The sequence below is a fragment of the Bidens hawaiensis genome, unplaced genomic scaffold, assembly GCF_021521415.1.
Source record: "Bidens hawaiensis isolate Kalapana, Puna unplaced genomic scaffold, B.hawaiensis_p1.1 tig00037392_1, whole genome shotgun sequence".
Classification (NCBI taxonomy): Eukaryota; Viridiplantae; Streptophyta; class Magnoliopsida; order Asterales; family Asteraceae; genus Bidens; species Bidens hawaiensis.
This window is the reverse complement of record NW_027496535.1, coordinates 9623-19218: the sequence shown is the minus strand read 5'-3', so window position 1 is coordinate 19218 and position 9596 is coordinate 9623. Positions and strand designations below refer to the sequence as shown.

The 9596-nt window shown below is 43.0% G+C and overlaps 1 pseudogene across 1 annotated transcript; it reads left to right on the top strand.

The window, feature by feature from the left end:
• Positions 1-589: 589 nt before the first annotated feature.
• LOC143589353 (fe(2+) transport protein 3, chloroplastic-like) lies at positions 590-2678 on the top strand (annotated as a pseudogene). The gene is made up of 3 exons (XR_013145268.1): positions 590-781; positions 903-960; positions 1357-2678. The product of XR_013145268.1 is annotated as a fe(2+) transport protein 3, chloroplastic-like (transcript).
• Positions 2679-9596: the final 6918 nt, after the last annotated feature.

The following is a 9596-nucleotide window of genomic DNA, read 5'->3' as shown; positions in this document are numbered from 1 at the left end:
TATGTTTAATCTTTTTAGAAAGTTAATTTCAATTTTGTCTTACATTATGTAACCAAAAGAAACAACTATCACAGTTAACAAGATAACTACAGATAATACATGTAATTACACAATATAAACCATTTTTTTATTTTTATATTACAATTCAACTTTAATGAACATGACCTAATAGGCAAGTCAAACAAAATATAATTACATGTGAAAATTAAACCTTTATTCCTAATAACGTTCTAGGTTTTGTGTTTGATATATGCCTCAAACCATTCTTCACATCTTTCATGGATAACTCTATGCTTTACGGTTCTCGTGTAGTCTCTACAATTTATTTACATATTCGGACTTCCGTACCCGCCAACGTGGATGTCGTAGGTTCTCTAGCATCGTCATCATCCTATTCCCAAACCTTTATTCCCAAAACTTTTATAAAAACTCTACAATTCTCTTTTGAAAAAGCAAAAAGTGAAGAATAAAAATGATAAAGGTCCAAAATCAACAAATGCCAAAAGATAAAGCATCTACCTACATATTAAAAAATGTAGAGAGAAGTAGTAGTTATTATTATATAATAATGTCGACACACACCCTCCAAGTCACAACTATTTCATGTCCTGTTTCCACAGAATCTCTCAAATACGTCGACATTTTCCCATCTTTTGATCACATTCTTCAGAGTCGTCTTCGATACAAATTGTGCACCGAGAGACTTGATTCCACACGACCCCCCTACGGACCCCTGGATTCTAATAAAACCCAAATTCTCAATCACATGTCACTGCTTCAGGTTCTTGCTCTTTTCTTCTTCTTCTTCTTCTTCTTCTTCTTCTTCTTATTATTATTGTTATTATGTGCTTTACTTTCTGGGTTTCGTTTGTTTCTTGAAATCTGATCTGGGTTTGTTTCAGGAAGTCTTCCCTTTGTTGTATTCACAAGAATTTGAAGCAAAGATTCAGACTTTACCCGGTAATTTCGAAAACCCTCTTTTGTTGGGTATGATTTGATTTATTAGGGTATTTAATTTGATTGATTAGATTCTTGGATTATATAAGTATTTATTGGTTTAAATGGTGGCTGTTTGGATATTAAGTTTCAAGATTAAAGATGTATGTATACCACTTGTTTGTTTATATGTCTTTGGACAATTTTAAACTTTTTGACTAGAAAAAAGTGTATTAAAGTGAATGGAATTATAAATCATGTGCTTTTTAACACTTTTTTGATTGTTTGTTATCAAATGTTCTTTTAATGACATTATAATTATTATTGTTATTGATTTTGTGAAGATTTACCAGCCTTTGCTTGGTTTTACTTACTATTATTGAACTAAATGATTCATGTTTAATTTCGATTCTCAAACAGGCTCCTTTCTAAAAAATCTTACTGAATCAATGTCAACCGTCAGTTGCAACGACTCACCTGATCTAGAATCATGTCGGGACGAAAAGGCGGCGTTAATACTCAAATTCGTGGCCATTGCCGCCATCCTCACCGCTGGAATAATCGGAGTCGCGATATCATTGATTGGAAAGAAGCGGCGGTTTCTTAGAACCGATCCCAACCTCTTCTTTGCTGCCAAGGCCTTTGCAGCTGGTGTGATCTTAGCCACTGGATTCGTTCACATGCTACCAGACGCCACGTCAGCATTATCCAACCCGTGTCTTCCTAAAAACCCGTGGTCCAACTTTCCGTTTTCAGGGTTTATTGCAATGATGGCGGCTTTAGACACGCTGCTTGCGGATTTTCTGAGTACTCAGTATTAGGAGCGGAAGCACGAGAGGCAGGTGCAAGCGGCTAGAGTTGACTCGGTTGACTTGGCTTTGGAGTCGGGGATTGTACAGGTGGCTGCGGCGGGTAAAGAGGATGGTGGGATTCATATTGTGGGAATGCATGCTCATGCTGCACAACATAGACATAATCATGCAACTGGGACAGAGGGCTGTGAAGGGCAGGTGAGTGAGGGTGGTTCACATGAGAACTCACATTCACATGCGCATTCGCATTCACACGGGTTTGATGATGATGAAAGTGGCATTCGACATGTTGTTTCTCAGGTAACGTTTAATTGATGAGGGCTTGAACTCAGCATGTTAATAAGTTCCGCGCTCCAACTTCGGTTGGGCTCGACTCGTTTGTTCATTGTTTGGATTTAATAATTGTTTATTCATACATTTTGCAGGTTTTGGAACTCGGAATAATATCACACTCGATAATAATCGGGCTTTCACTGGGAGTGTCACAAAGCCCATGCACAATAAGACCTTTGTTAGGCGCGTTGTCTTTTCACCAATTCTTTGAAGGATTTGCGCTCGGTGGGTGCATCTCACAGGCTAAATTCGGGAGCCTTCATTCTACAATAATGGCGTGTTTTTTTGCAGTGACGGCTCCGATAGGTGTGGGTATCGGGTATATCAAAGTTTTATAACCCGAATAGCCTGCGGGCTTTAGTGGTCGAAGGAGTCTTGGATTCGATATCCGCGGGGATCTTGGTGTATATGGCTTTGGTGGACTTGATTGCAGCTGATTTTTTGAGTAAGAGGATGAGGTGTAATACTAGGTTGCCAGTGGTGTCTTATATTGCTCTGTTTCTTGGAGCTGGATTAATGTCTTCTCTAGCAGCTTGGGCTTAGGTTTATTTTTTTATTTTTCATTTTTACTTTTATTAATATTTTTATTATTTTTTTAAGCCAGAGTATACCACGGGTTTATATTGAGATTATGATTGATATGGTGTGGTTATTGTGTTCAAGTGAAAAACACAATAACTTAGTATTGTATTAGTCTATTAGATGATTAACAAATGATAGACAAATGATAGAATTAAGTTTTTAGTTAATTAACAAATGATGGATTAAATTTATGTATTGGTTTTATATATTACTTACAATTTAATCTTTATGGGTTGTTTTGGTTTTGTTTATTTAATTATTCATTTTGTGGATAATTAGTGAAGAGTTTATTTTGAGGTTTATTTATTTGTTTATGTTTATCTATTACTAGTTTGATCCTCCCGTGTTACGGGAGTTTATTCAAGTTTTTGTTTATTGTTTTACTATTTTATGATGATTTATTTTATTTTTTTAACATAGTTTTGTTTTAATTTAATACATATATATTAGTTTGTTATTATATTTTGGAATATTGGATTTTAATAATCCCTATTAAATGATATTGGCCGATAATAATCCCTATTCGTTTTATCGCCACTGGCGGTCCCAAATTCAAAAAAGTTGGCCCCCAATGGTCCCGTTAAAAATGACTTAACGGCGTTATAGTTTTTTCAGAATTTCAAACCAATTTGTTAGGGCTTTTGATCGTTAGGAGGATACGAGTCGATTGGTATATAATTTGGTTTGAAATGGTGCTTCAAATTGATGAAACAATGTTTCAATTCGGGTGTTTGAACTTACAATTAACCAAAATCAAGTCGTTTGGATCATTGTTTCGAGCTAAGTTTTATATCAATCGACTCGTATCCTCCTAATGATCAAAAACCCTAAAACATTGGTTCGAAATTCTGAAAAAGCTATAACTTCGTTAAGTCATTTTTAACGGGGGACCATTTGGGGCAACTTTTTTGAATTTGGGACCGCCAGTGGCGATAAAATGAATATGGATTATTATCGGCAAATACTATTTAATAGGGATTATAAAAATCCTATATTTCTTATACTTTTTAGCGTTTGAGTTTTTTCAATTGAGATGCGCATGTTTTTTAAATTTTTAACGAACAAACATAAACGGACATGAACATGTTGATTTTTTAAAATGAACACAAATCTTTGTCTAATGAAAAAGGGGGCGTTAATGTAGTTGACAATGGTGGGTAGTATCGGAAGTTAACCGACGATTAAGATGATAGACCAACAACAGAGAACATGAAATGAGATAAATTTAATTAGGGTTTAATAATGAAAATGTTTACCAATAAATGAGATCTTATACCCATTTGAGGGCTATTAGGGTTTGGTAAAACCCATAACCCGTGAAAATTATTCTTTGATAATTAAGAGGTTATTTCACAAATAAATGAGATGTTATAACCCGTTTAGGAGTTATTCGGGTTTGGTGAGACCCATGACCCGCAAAAATTATTGTTTGATTATGAAAGAGTTTTATAAATAAATGAGATGTTATAACCCATTTAAAGACTATTCAGGTTTGGTGTGACCCATACCCGCGAATTCGGGTCAAATGCATGAGAAGCCTTCATTTAGAAATCAACCAATCTGGTGTCTCTAGAGAATGGGGGGAACAATCTGAGAGCGACATCTAAGATTTTATGGTAGGCAATTATATAGATAGTTAGATTCGAGCACCTAAATTATAATTTGACACCCTAGATATATTGGGTAAGGGTATCGGTCTATATGTAGTGTATTACTTTTATTAAACATTTTAAAGCCCGGCAATCTTTGGTTGACTTTAGTATTTGTGAGTGTCAGAGAAAGTGTTGCATGAATCCGCGATGGGTTAACCACTCATGGTGGTGGTTTGTATACTGATAGTGACTCGCTCAACCCGAGGCATCCAATTTCGACACAAATGTCTCAGAATATGAAAATCCACCGCAAAGAAATAACTGCTAAAAATCATTGCATGGAAATATGTTGGGCTTATAAAATAGATGTTTGTGGTTACAAGAGGATTAAGTATTTTGAGAACGAACATGACTGGTAGACGACTAAGTCTTGACTATGCTACCACTCATCAAGATGACAAATAGCAAGTACACCAAAGGTGTTGTGTGCGCCAAAGAAAGTGTCGTATGGATCCATTGACGGGTTAACCACTTATGGTGGTGGTTTACAAATAACCATAGAAATAGCTACTAAAACCATTGTGGAAATATGATGGGCTTAGAAAGATGTTTGTGGTTAGAAGTCAAGATAGAGAGATTGAGTATTTTGAGAACGAGCATGACTTGCAGACGATGGTAGGTTGGGATCTGCGTCGATTCAATGTGCAACGACTCATCAACACGACAAGTAGTAGTTATGCTAAAGGTGTTGTAAGGATGATTGCTCGTAACAGAAAGGGCATAGTTATTTTGGTAGTCAAGCCTGCAACCATTGTTCGTCGTGTCCAGTCTCCTTTAATTCTTCCTACCTGTTTGCGGAACTTTTTCAATTGGTTCTATGACAATCAAGCAGGGGAAGCTACTATTTGTAGAAACGATGAAGCTGACATAAGATCTTTGACCCAATGAATGTGTTTATGTTTGTGACACCCGACTTACAAATCTTAATGAGTAACTCTATCAAGAAAGGTGATGGGGGCAAAGACAAAGTTGGAAGCTAGCATATGCATGAGGGTTGTGTGTACCGCACTAATATGAGATGAGATGAGATGCTATTGCCCGTCTTCATAAGCTACACTCAAAAATGGTCAGTGAAGAAACACTAACCGGACCCCGGGCAGATTACTGGTAACCTGGGGGTTGGAGAGATGTTTCCCACGAGGGGTTAGACCCTTGGAAGATGGTTCTTCTGATAACCTGCAAAACAGACACCGTGAGCTCGTCACTGAGAAGGGGGGGGGGTTCCTCCTTGTGACCACCCTCCGGCGTGAGAATCAGACTAGATTGCTCTTTAAATATAAAAGTATATTAAGAGATTGCTAGAGCAGATATCAGGTATAATATGATGATAATGTAGTAAGATATGTTGTCCTTAGATGATCATACCATTTGGGGTATTTATAGCCGAAGGTAGGTTTCCAAAGAGGTATGGCCGGCTGCAACAGTGTTCCTGTTCCACCAACAGTAGCCTACACACGTGCCCTGCTGGTAGTTGGTGGGTAGGTAGCGGCTGATAGCGACCAGGCCTGCTGTACACTATTCCTGTTCCACCAACTGACGGCTACGCACGTGGTATGGCAGTAGTTGGTGAGTAGGCAGCGGCTAATAGTGATACAGTACAGGAGCATGCTGCTCGCCATACTGTATCAGTGAGCTGTCGTATCTCTGATTAGATCTTTCGCTCATACCTCGTCAGGTACAGTAAAAGATCCTTCAGTATACGGACTGGCTTATTTGGGCGGGAGTATTCCCCCTCCCGCCTCTGTGCGGGATTGCTCCCGGCTTGGCTCATTCCTTCAGGTGACACTGAATGATCGAGAGCTAAGTGCCTTGTGCGTGTAGCCATGCTGCGCGGGTGGCCTTCCCTAATGGCTTGTATCCGAGGCTGCGGGGACAGGCGGAGTCCTTCACCATTGGGAGGCATTTCCTGCGGGACCAGCTTGCGTACTGCGCGTAAGGACGTCACGTCTCTGAGCATGGTTGGTCCTGCGGATCCAGTTGGTCTCTGCGCAGACGTCCCTGTTTAAGGTGAGTCTTGCGGGTCCAACTGGGCTCTGCTGGGACCTACCTCTTCAAGTCCCCCCAGTCCAATGTTCTTCTCATGAGTGTTTAATAAAGTGAGGTGAACTTTTGGACTTGAGCAAAGGGTTTTGAAAAGGGTTTTGTAAGGTTTTCCATGGGGATTCTTTCCGCGGAAGTCCTTGTCACTTGCAGAAATGCCCGAGTTTCCTGCTTGGTCTTTGGGTATGATGCGGGTAGGTCTGTAACCTCCTCGCAAGTCAGGAGCATTGAGTCCCAGTTGTATGTATTTTCCATGAGGTTTTGGTAGTTTTGAACATAGTGATCAATTATGTTAAGTCCACCAATTCCATCTTGGAGCTTCAAACAACGTAGTTCTCGACGTTCCCGCTATGCGGGGATGTTATTTCCGTTTCCGCAAGCATTGCCCAGAAGATCCTTCTTGGTTTCAATTCCCAGCGGAGCGCTAGGTATGTGAAGGGTTTTGCCTTAACACTGTACCTGCGCTCGTCTTACGGTTACTTTACTTCCAAGGTATTCCTGGCGTCAATTCCCTGCGGGTGCTAGGTATGTGAAGGGTTTTGCCTTTACACTGTACCCGCACCCGTCTTATAGTTACTTGGTTGCCGAGGTACTTGGCTTCAATTCCCTGCGGGTGCTAGGTATGTGAAGGGTTTTGCCTTAACACTGTACCCGCATTCGTCTTACGGTTACTTGTTCACCAAGGTTTTCTTGGCTTCAATTCCCTGCGGGTGCTAGGTATGTGAAGGGTTTTGCCTTTAACACTGTACCCGCAGCCGTCTTACGGTTACTTGTTTGCCAAGGTTTTCTTGGCTTCAATTCCCTGCGGGTGCTAGGTATGTGAAGGGTTTTGCCTTAACACTGTACCCGCAGCCGTCTTACGGTTACTTGTTTGCCAAGGTTTATTTGGCTTCAATTCCCTGCGGGTGCTAGGTATGTGAAGGGTTTTGCCTTTACACTGTACCCGCAGCCGTCTTACGGTTACTTGTTTGCCAAGGTTTATTTGGCTTCAATTCCCTGCGGGTGCTAGGTATGTGAAGGGTTTTGCCTTTACACTGTACCCGCATCCGTCTTACGGTTACTTGCTTGCCAAGGGGTAAGGGGTATTTTCCCGCTTACTTTTTAATATTTTTAAATTTTGAATTTTGAAATTCGAAGAGTTGGTGGAAAGATAAGAACAGTCCAAACCTCTGAAACGTCGTGCGACGGTTTCTTCTGACTGTGTCAGGACGTGCAGGAAGTTATGGTGACGTGACAGAACATGGTCATTCCAGACGCTTTTCCTGGCGCGTGGGCACGATTTTTCGGGCGCGTGGCCGCGAAATTACTGGCACGCGTCCTGTCAACAGCTGTTGCCAGCCTGCTTTTTGCCACGTGTCATAGTTTCATTGCACCTTCGATTTCTCTCTCCTCCGCATTAAATTCACCGCATTAATTGCGATTAGTATATAAAGGGGGAGAGGCCCCTTTGTAATCCACACTTTCACCTCTCTTCTTCTTCTTCTTAGTGATTTCCGGCAAATACTCCCCTTTTTCAGGCAAGCATTTTCCCGAAATCACTCTTCTTTCTGCAAAAATGTCTTCTCATGATGCTGAAGCTGTAGCCGACGATAGGAGTACTGCTGGCGAGTGCCAGTGTGCTCTACCTCTCGATCAGTACCAGTACATAGTCAGGAAGTTCATGCTCGAGTCTCTCGAGCCTGAGTTTCCTGAATCCCACCAGACTGTGTACGATGCCCCCAGTGGCAAGATCGGGGTATATGCTGCATTCTTTGTTTATGGGAACCTTAGGTTTCCATTGACAAAGTTTATGTATCGTGTCCTGGAGAGGCACGGTGTGCACCTGACCGAGGTGCATCCGATGGCGATTGCCAAGGTCCGGCACTTCGAGTGGGTGTGCCGGATTCTGGGTATTGAGCCCTATGTGGACCGCCTGATGACCTTCTATACTTGGAGGTGCGTCCAGGGGTGGTACACCCTGACAACCCGTATTAAGGGTTTGAAGATCTGCGTGACCGAGCGCAGTCTCCGATCGTGGAAGCGGGAGTTCTTCTACATCTCTGCCCGCGCCATCCCCATTGCTATGAAGTTCAAGAAGGGTCAAGCGCTTCCGAGCCTTCATGCTTCCAGTTACCAGGAGGCGGAATGGTTCGCGAAGATATCCCGGGTCCAATCTCCGGTTTACCGGTTTGCGGAGTCCGGGATGGTGCTGCTGGGGATGAGCCGGGTATGGAAGGATGCGTCCCGGTTTCCTATCCTTCTCGAATACGGTTTGAACTCTATTCCTTATGGTATGTCTTGTCTTTCTTGCTGATATTAGTTTATTTTCTAACTGTTTCTTTTCTTTCAGAGGGGAATAATTTGGAGTCGCTCCTGTTCCCGCGGGAGGCTGACAGTCCCGTGCGGGTGGGCACTCGTGCTCTGGACGACAATGAGTTGCCCATCCTGGAGCAAACGGCGGATAGGTTTGTGGAGGTCTATCCGCCGGGCCAAGAGATCCTGAGCCACCGGCGGCCAGGTAAGGAGATATTCTATCCTGAACCCCTCAATGCTGTACCCGTTGCTGGAAATCCTTACATCCTGTCTTCTTCTGAGGAATCCGCAGATGGTCCTCCCCTTGTGCGGAAGAAGAAGGCTGCTGCCGGCGTGAAGGGGAAGGAGAAGGCCTCCACAGCTGATCCAGTGGTTCTCTCTAACTCGGAGTCAGATAGTGAAGAGGTGGCGGGGAAGCCCGGTGGTGAGAAGAGCACTGCTCCGGAGGCTACGACCGTTACCTCCGGAGAACCAATGAAGACGACGGTGACCGGTACCAAGAGGCCGGCTCCATCGGGCTCCTCCCCGCCCGTCCGTACGTTCAGGGTCAAGAAAACCCGTAAGTATAATCATAATGTCTGCAGATTTATCACTATAAATTTAACACTCTTTGTGCAGGCGTGGGTGTTGACGCATTCCGGGGTGAACCGCAGGGGAATACCTCCCCGCCAATGACGGTAGGCTCGGTCAGCCTTCCTGAGGCGTCGACCCAGGCGCCTGCGTCTGCATCCGCTGGTCCAGTTGCTCATTCCTTTGAGCCAGCTGTTCCGGTAGTGATGACGTCACCGCCGGCCGTGAGTGCGATTTTTACAGTATCCTTCACGGAACCGGCGGTTACTGCTGCTTTTGAGGCGGCGACCGCGGCGGAGACAACGACGGCGACCACGGCGGCTGCCACCATGCCCGCGCCACCGGCACCGATGGCCGGACCATCAGGTACGCGCAGGGC